The sequence below is a fragment of the Sceloporus undulatus genome, chromosome 5, assembly GCF_019175285.1.
Source record: "Sceloporus undulatus isolate JIND9_A2432 ecotype Alabama chromosome 5, SceUnd_v1.1, whole genome shotgun sequence".
Classification (NCBI taxonomy): domain Eukaryota; kingdom Metazoa; phylum Chordata; class Lepidosauria; order Squamata; family Phrynosomatidae; genus Sceloporus; species Sceloporus undulatus.
In genome coordinates, this window is record NC_056526.1 from 140,091,044 (window position 1) to 140,099,761 (window position 8,718).

The window sequence follows — 8,718 nt, forward strand, 5'->3', positions numbered from 1 at the left end:
TCTGACAAACTACTCTCCTCATTCCTCCTCACCAGCTGTCATACAACAACCTTATTCAATTCCCCTCAGACATTCTACTCATCATCACTCACTCCCAACATTCCCAACTCTCATGCCCACAAACCTTACTGTATTATTTCTATTATCTTTTTATCTCTATTGAATATGCATATGCTGACTGGAGTCAGTTATAGAGAGCACCATGTTGTAGAAAGCATCAATAGCTTCATTGGCTACCAGTCCATGTCTGGGCACAATTCAAAGTGCTGGTCATGACCTACAAAGTCCTATCTGGCTTATGCTCAGACCTTCTAAAAGCCTGCACCTCTCCATATGAACCTGTCCAAATATTACTGTATAATCTTAGGTGCAGTAGGTTTCTACTTATCCATCACACACAACCCTGGATGATCTGGTAAGGACATAGGGTAGAGCCTTCTCAATGGCTGCTCCTAAAAGTTTATCATATGCAAAAATAAAATGACTTACCCTTGCTGGGATACAGTCACTTGCAAGATGCAATTGGGAATTATCACACAAAAAATGCCACTGATGCCTCCGGGCGACTGCATCCCAGCTCCCAGCCACTCTTAGCCCACGGCTTTTCAAAAACAGAAGCTTCCCGTGTTTGCAAATCAGCTGGGCTGGGAGCCTGGATGCAGCCGAGATGCAGTTGACCAGCGGCATCGACTGCATTTTTCATGTGATAATTCCCAATTGCATCCCATAAGTGGCTGTATCCTGGTAGGGGTAAGTTGCTTTATTTTTGCATGCAATAATGTCCCTAGACTGTTCAATGCACTCCTGAAATAGGTTTAAGTTAGTTTTCTGATCTCATTTTACTGGCAAGTAATGTTCCTATTCAAAAAACCACTCAGTATTTAACTGGTTGGGGGTAGGAAGATGTGTTATGGGTGTGCTATTTATATATGCATTAAGCACTTCGGCCGGTTACAAACCGGCAGTTGGGACATCCTCTGGACGTCTCATTTTAAAAAAGGGGCGTCTCTTATAGACGCCCCTGAGTCTAGTACGGACTGTGTCCGTACAAGATGGCGGCGCCCCTTCCACATGGGCACCGCCATCTTTACGTACTGGACGCATAGAGTCCAGACGTGTCGCGGCGCCTATGACGTCGCGAATGCGCCAGCGGCGCCTCGCGACGTCATGGAGGCACCGCAAAAAGAAGCTCCGAAATGGAGCTTCTTTTTCGGTCCGCGCGGGAGCCGCGCCGTCTGAAGGCTCCGGCTCCCCCGCGGACCTACCGGCGGCGGTATGTACCCCGCCTTCATATGTTTTAATTTATATAATTTAATGTCTTAAAATGTTTTAATTGCACTGATTTATATTTTATGCTTTTTAAAATTTTTGTATCTCATTTTTTAATCCATTTTTCTTAGTTTGTATTATAAGCTACCCTGAGTCCCATTTTGAAAGAAAGGCAGAATATAAATGAAATAAATAATTGCATAAACAAACTTTGGAACTTCACAAGTACGAATGGAATAAATATTTCCAATTACAGTATTTATCCCATTGATTGATTGAGTGGTTGGTTGATTGACTGATTGATTTTAAAAAGGGTTTAATGATAGTCAAGAAACCCACTTCAGAAGCGTGTAAGACTTTTGACCAATTTTCTCTTTTTATCTGAATGTCCTGAAGTAGAGTTATTATTGTGATGAAAAAAAATATGTGAAATATTTGTGTACCAAATAAATGGGTTTCCTGTGCAGAAAACACTGTTCCCCATATAAAAACACCAGATTTTTGTACTAAACAATAATTCCTCTTCAACACTGAATATATGGGGAGAATACTACAGAGAAATTGTCATTTTCTCCACCGGCAATTTTTCATTTTTGAATGTAAGGATGAAATATTAAAAGATTTGCATTCTTCGTTACAAGTGAATTTAAATCATGGCAGTTTTTGAAACAGAGCATATATAATAGTAACTAAACTAGTTGAACACTGAACTGAAGTTTTGCCTGCTTGAATTCTAAAGGAAAGATCAAGCAACATCAAAACTGAAACAGCACATTTACTTGATTTGTAATTTGTCAGACATAGAACATTTAATTATTTTCATTTCAAAGAAAATCTAATGAACTAGGATAATGATTTATAAACAATCTGTTCCAAACAATACTTAAAATATATGGGTTTGAATTTTATTGAAGGCATTAAAAACTTTAATTATTTAATGACAATTACTGGGAGATCATCAAAGTTAATCGTGTTTTTAAAGCTTTATTTGTTGCAATGTTCAGTCAGATAAACTGAATAAAACATGACTTCATTTGTATTATAACCACAGAAAAAAAGTTTCAGTACATACAAATATACTCTTGGAAAACACAATTTTTTGTGGGTTGATAACTGAAGTCCAGTTCAACCCAATTTTATAAAATAAACAAAAAGAAAGAAAAGAAAAGGGCAGACAACTTGTAGCAAACTTGTGATAAACTATTACATTTAAAATGCCCATGTTTCTCTAGAGAATATTTGACTGCCTAGCAATCCAAATTTTAATTGCATCGTGATTGGCTATAATCCCAAGAATTGTGCTCTTTGCATGCATCTCACATTTTCAGTTATATTAACTCAAGAAAACTGGCATACTATACAATAATCAATATTTTGTAGACTGCCTGATTGAAGCCCATGCAATAATTTATAGTAGGTGGCTACTTTTTATTATGTGGGGAAATAAAACATTATATTTCTTAAACTAAATTCATACTTAACATGCACATATAAATACCCAGACACAGAATCACAGAACTACAAGAGACCTCAGGGGCCATCAAGTCCATTCCCCTGACATTGAGGACTATACAATCAAAAGCACATTCCTGATAGATAGTCATCCAGCCTCACTTTAGGATATGTTTTATTTTCTTAGGATATGTTTTATCTTTCACTTTTGGGATCTTTAAAGCTGCAGTGTTGCATCAGTTATGCACCAAAAGTTCCACTGATTTCAGAAGAGGAATGTGTAACTGTATTGTGGACAAAACTATAGCAAAGGTCCTGAACCAGAGCTTTCTGGGTAAAACTCTTGTGTATGATCAATTCACCCTTTCTATGCAAAGAGTTGTTTAGAGAACAGAAATCCCATATATGCAAGTAACTGCTACATAAAAACGTAATTTTCAATATACTTTTATTACTATTTCCTGTGTTCCAGGATTAACAGAAAATATGGTTGAGTCACTATATCTGAAAACCTTTTTCGTATGGAATTGCATGTCCATTATATTAGCAACTTTTGTTTAGTATCCCAGTGTGGATTTTAGGATGTACATAATCTGTAGAAAGAGTTCTTTCTGTGTTTCTCAGGAAAATCTTTTCCATGCCGAACTGCGTTCCAACAGCAGCCCTACATCTTGAGGTTGGGTGCTCTTCAGTGGAATGTCTTGTGTGGAACTTCCTGAAACTTATTTTGCAGGTCCTGAGACTGGATACACCTACTGAATATATAGACACACATACACCACCGATCTGATTAAATCGGTGACAGAAAAATTCCAGAAATTGGGTCTCCTGCATGACTTTTTAGGTACACTGAACTGGCCTAAGGCAAAATAGATTCTTATACAATGCATTAAAGACACTGATATGCAATACTCAGTATCTGCCACATGCTCTACCTGCTCCCCAATTGGTTTGGGACTATGCTTCAACCCAAAGGGAGCAAGATATCTGGAAAATTTAACAATCTCCAAATATCGGTTGGCATTCAGCAACGACTGGTTCAACATAATTCCTTCAGCTATGCTAGAGGGACATTTCCATCGAATTGAATACAAGCATAGAATTTGTCCATGTGGAGAGTGCCAACCAGAATCCATATCTCACACTCTTCTTTATTGTATATTTTACAAGGATGATAGACTATGATTAATTATCCCTTTATTAAATAGACATTCAGGCAGAACTTCTGAATGGTACCTGAAATTTTAATTGGCAGATGAGGACAAAAAGATCACAGAGGAAGTTGCAAAGTTTATTTTCTCTGCCATAAAAGTTCGTAAAGTCATGTGTTATAAAGGCAAGTAGTGATGTCCTCTCCCGGCTCAAACACTTATGGAAAATTGGGGTGGGTTGGACTATGAAGTGGCGAGTCTGTTAACAAAAACCCTGTTATAATGTATAATGTATTTTACATGTGCGTTTATATGCTGTGTATGCACTATTCTTGCTGTTATTTAATTTGTTGCTGTTGCTGTTGTTTTGCTTTTATACTGCCTATGGTTTGTTAACTGAAATAAAGGTATTCATTCATTCATTCATTATGTTAACAGATGTGCCTTAGCACTGGAAAGCTCTCCTGGAATGTTCTTTTTTCTTTTTACACAAGGAAGTAACTCTCAAGTTGCCTTCTGTCTGCAACTAGAGGGGCAACATGTGCGACACACTTCCACTGAGGTCAGCTGTTCAGGAATCATCTCAGTGATATCTCTGAGCCAGGAATCCAGCAAGTTCTAAGATAATTTGACTGCTAGTGTCTCAGAGATGCTCGGACATAATTCTTATTGCTGATGCTGAAGGGTTTGGTTCCCAAGCTGTGTGGCAAGCACCACTGCTGGGGAGGCTTCCGTGTGGATTGCTTTCACTTGGATGACCAGAATGCTCTTTACTTGATGTGAGGCACCAAGCTACATCATGGGTAGGGGGAGAGGGAGGAGGCTATTTAAGAGTCAGCCATCATCTCATGTGTCCTTCCTGGAAAGGTTTTCTCTAAAATGAATGCCAAGGTACTTAAATTCTTAGCATTATTTAATCTGATAACCATTGCTAGACCATCAACATGAGAATGTCATTTCCTGAACACCAGGATCCTTGTTTTAGAATAGCTCATCTTTCTTCTTGAATAAAATATGCTGAACTTAGTGAGCAACCTTCGCAGACCTTGTTATGCAAGTAAATTAAAACTATGTCATCAGTGTATTTTAAAAAACAGACACCTTTTTAGACCCAAATATTGCTGCATCAAAATTTAGAGTGGGAAAATGTCAGAGCCCAGACAATGCTGGAACTGTGTCATTCCTGTATAAAACTGAAAAGTGATGATGTCAACAGGAATCCTTGTTTTACTCATTAGTGGGGATAGGATCAGTGGGGCAGAAATGCTCACTCTATTTATTTAGCAGTTATGTTATGCTTTTCAAATAGCTGTACATTTATGATCAAACTTCCTATTGGTTACTAGTATGTTGTTTATTACAGACAAGGTTGGGTTTAAAGTTTTGTATAATGGACTGATGAACATGTAAGATATAATCAATTAAAATCTGAAATGTCTCAGTGAAAAGAATTAAAAATAGTACTCTGGAGTGTGTGAAAAATGGAGGTGCCTTGATTAAATGAATACTATATTCTCTTTCTCCCCATGTGAGTTCCATTTAAATTTTGAGAAGGGCATGGGAGAGGAATTGCAAAAATAAATGATAACAGACCTGCTTCTTAATGTCCATACTGAAGAGTATATAGTGGTCCTAATTAGGACATCTCAAATTGCCTAGGAGGGGCACCGCCACAATAAACACAACACCATAGTTGGAGGAATGGCCACAACTTTATTAACTCAACATTAAAACAGTGTAGGGTTGGCCCAAAGCATGAGGTCATGATTTGTAAAATCGAACAACACCCCGGTTGATCGATGACCGCAATTTCAGGATGACCTTGCAGCTATGTGAAGTTCTGATTGTCTCTTATCCCTTAAGCCCCTAGTCACCGGGTAACATAATAACGTAATGGCCCCTGCAATGGCCATAACGTATGCCCTCAATATACCTGGGTCCAAAGGACTCCCTCTCCAGAGCTCCATAGCCCTGGAAACCACTTTCAGCAGATCATGGCCTATGCTGCTGCCCCTCAATTGTGACAAAAAACACACCAATCCTTGGGAGGGAGGGTGGGGAGCCAAGCAAAAATGGCCCCAAACGCTGGGCAACAAGGCCTTATATAGGCCACTGCAAAGAGGGAGGGCCAGGAGCACACTCCTCCCCTCCAGGGCAGCCGACCAATCAGCTCTCTGGAGGACCGGAAACCAGGACCATAGAGAGGTCCTCCAAGCCACCTAGAGTGGCCAAAACAGGAAGTTCCTCCCCAGCCTCTCAGCCAGCCAATCAGATGATTTTTTGCCCCCAGCAAAGCATGCTGGGCTTCCTGACGCCCCCAGCAAAGCATGTGGGGGCGTACCAGGCCCAGCAGGGCCTCTGCAGTTGGCGCGACCTCCCGGCTGCTGTTCTTTGTCCCAGGGAATATAAAAACAATTGTTACAGGCTTTATAAACTACATCTGCACTGGACAAATAATCCAGTTTGACACCACTTTAAATCTCATGGCTCAATGCTATGAAAATCTGGGAATTGTAGTTTTGTGAGACATTTAGCCTTCTCTGTCAGAGAAAGCTCTGGTGCCAGAAGAAACTGTTTCCAGAATTGCATAGCATTGAACTATGGTAGTTAAAATGATGTCAGACTGAATTATTTCTGCAGTGTGAATGCAGCCTTAGAAAAGCAGGGAATAGATGTATACTTAAATGCAGTTTATTTTTGTAGAATCGATCTATCAATAATCATAGATAAGATTAATGTAGCATGTGAAAGTGTACCAGAAAATGAAAAGACACATGCACATACATGTATGTACATGGTCTGACTGCCTTACATTTTCTGGTACTCTTTGGGCTGGAACAGACTGGCAAGAAGGGTAGCATGACACTGTCCCCAGTGAAGATGGATTGGGGCCATGGTAAACATATGTTGTGGCCCCAATCTACCTTGAACCCAGCCCAAAAAGGAGCAGAAAAGATCTGCTCCTTTTTGGGCTGGGAAAGAGGCACCTTTCCCAGTCTTGCAACAGCCAAAAACTGGCTCCAAGATGTTCCTGGGGAATGTGGCATGTAAACGCTGTCATATCATCAGTATAATTTTAGTACTAGGGAACACATGATACTACAATATATATAAAAAACAGATTTACTATAGAAATGTTATTGATGATAGTATAGCTTAAAATTGATGACAAATACTTGAAATATGTGAAGGATCTGTAAACATAATACAAAACTCTTTTATGGAGACATATCATAAGGGATTCTCAAGGTGCCTTACAATAAGATCAAAAGGAAAATCAATAAGCTAAATTGAAATTGAGACCTTTGTCTTTTCTCTTAAATCATTTATAAGGGGTCCTTATATGAAAGATTTAGAAGGCTGCATCCAACTAAAGCAACAGTGCTAGGTTTAAAACATTCAGTCATACACTGAGATATGCTCTGTGAGTTGAGAGAATATTCAAGGTGTAAGCACAGAGATTTTGGTTGCTGTAGGATCTAGGAAACACATCATTCTAATTCATAAACACATACACACAGCATCCTAAAAATGTATACACCCTTAGCAGTTTCTTCTTGAGAGAGTATCTGAAAAACAGAGTTTATGCCACAAAATCAAATACACTTGAATAACTAAATATTAGAATAGTAGAGAAATGTTGTGAAATTACAAGAGAAACTTTCACTGAGGTTTGCAATTCTGTGCTGTGACAATATGAGCAGTGCTTTGCCGCACAGGGTTAAAATTTGAACACCTTACATAAAATTGTAATTTAGGATGGAATATGCAAGTTTGATTAAATCATCATTATAACATTTATTCTTCATTATAATTGTATTTACTTAGCTTTCAAATAACCATCAAATAGATTATTATTTCAAATAGCTAGAGGATTTGAAATAGTTATTATTATGTTATTAAGCTATTATTAGCTATTAATGCGTAGTCCCTTTTTGGAGGGATGCCCCATGTGTTTGTCTATGTGTATATACACACACACACACACACACACACAGAGAGAGAGAGAGAGAGAGAGAGAGAGAGAGATAGATACAAAACTAAACAAAGAAATTACACTTCACTGACAGATTTAAAATCCAAGTACTAAAACTAACAATGCCAAGATATTGGCTCCATTAACTGAAATATCTTCCCTACTGTGGAAAAAAGAAAGTTCAAGCCATTGGAAAGCACTTTTCCTCTGTTCCCTCAGTACTCCTTTCTTCCTTACAAAGGCTTGAAACACACTTGCCAAAAGAAGTGGCTTCTGGCCACTTTGGGGGCATGCTGTTTAGATGATGCACACCCCCAAAGCACCCCAAAGTTATGTGTATACATTGGAGAACATTTTCAAAAATGATCATTTATTCTGACAGGATCTTCAGGTAGGCAAGAGAATGGACCAGAATTGTTGCGTGCATTAAGTGAAGAAAGGACACCTATTCAGAAAATATTGAAAGATGTATACATCATTTCCAATATGAAACACATCATTAAAAGAATGTTTAAGAATGTTTAAGTACTACCAACTCGAACACACCAATCTCCTCGGATTTTCGAAGCAAGCAGTATTTGGATGAAAGACTCAAGGAGTTTCCAAAGAAAGCTAGGAAAGAATTCTGCCTGAAAGCCTTTATTGCTGCTGCAAATCAGACATTATATCCTAAGGACCACTGTAACCTTCTTTTGTCAAATAGAAGTAGACATATAATTACATTTCAGTCTATAATTAAAAGTGCTAGTAGAGGTTGTGTGTGTATGTGTTTTCTAACTAATGAATACTTCAATTTTGCTATTAAGCTTTATTCAGTTACCTAAAAGAATTTTGTATCAATACACAAGGAGGGGGAGCATGCTAGCCTTA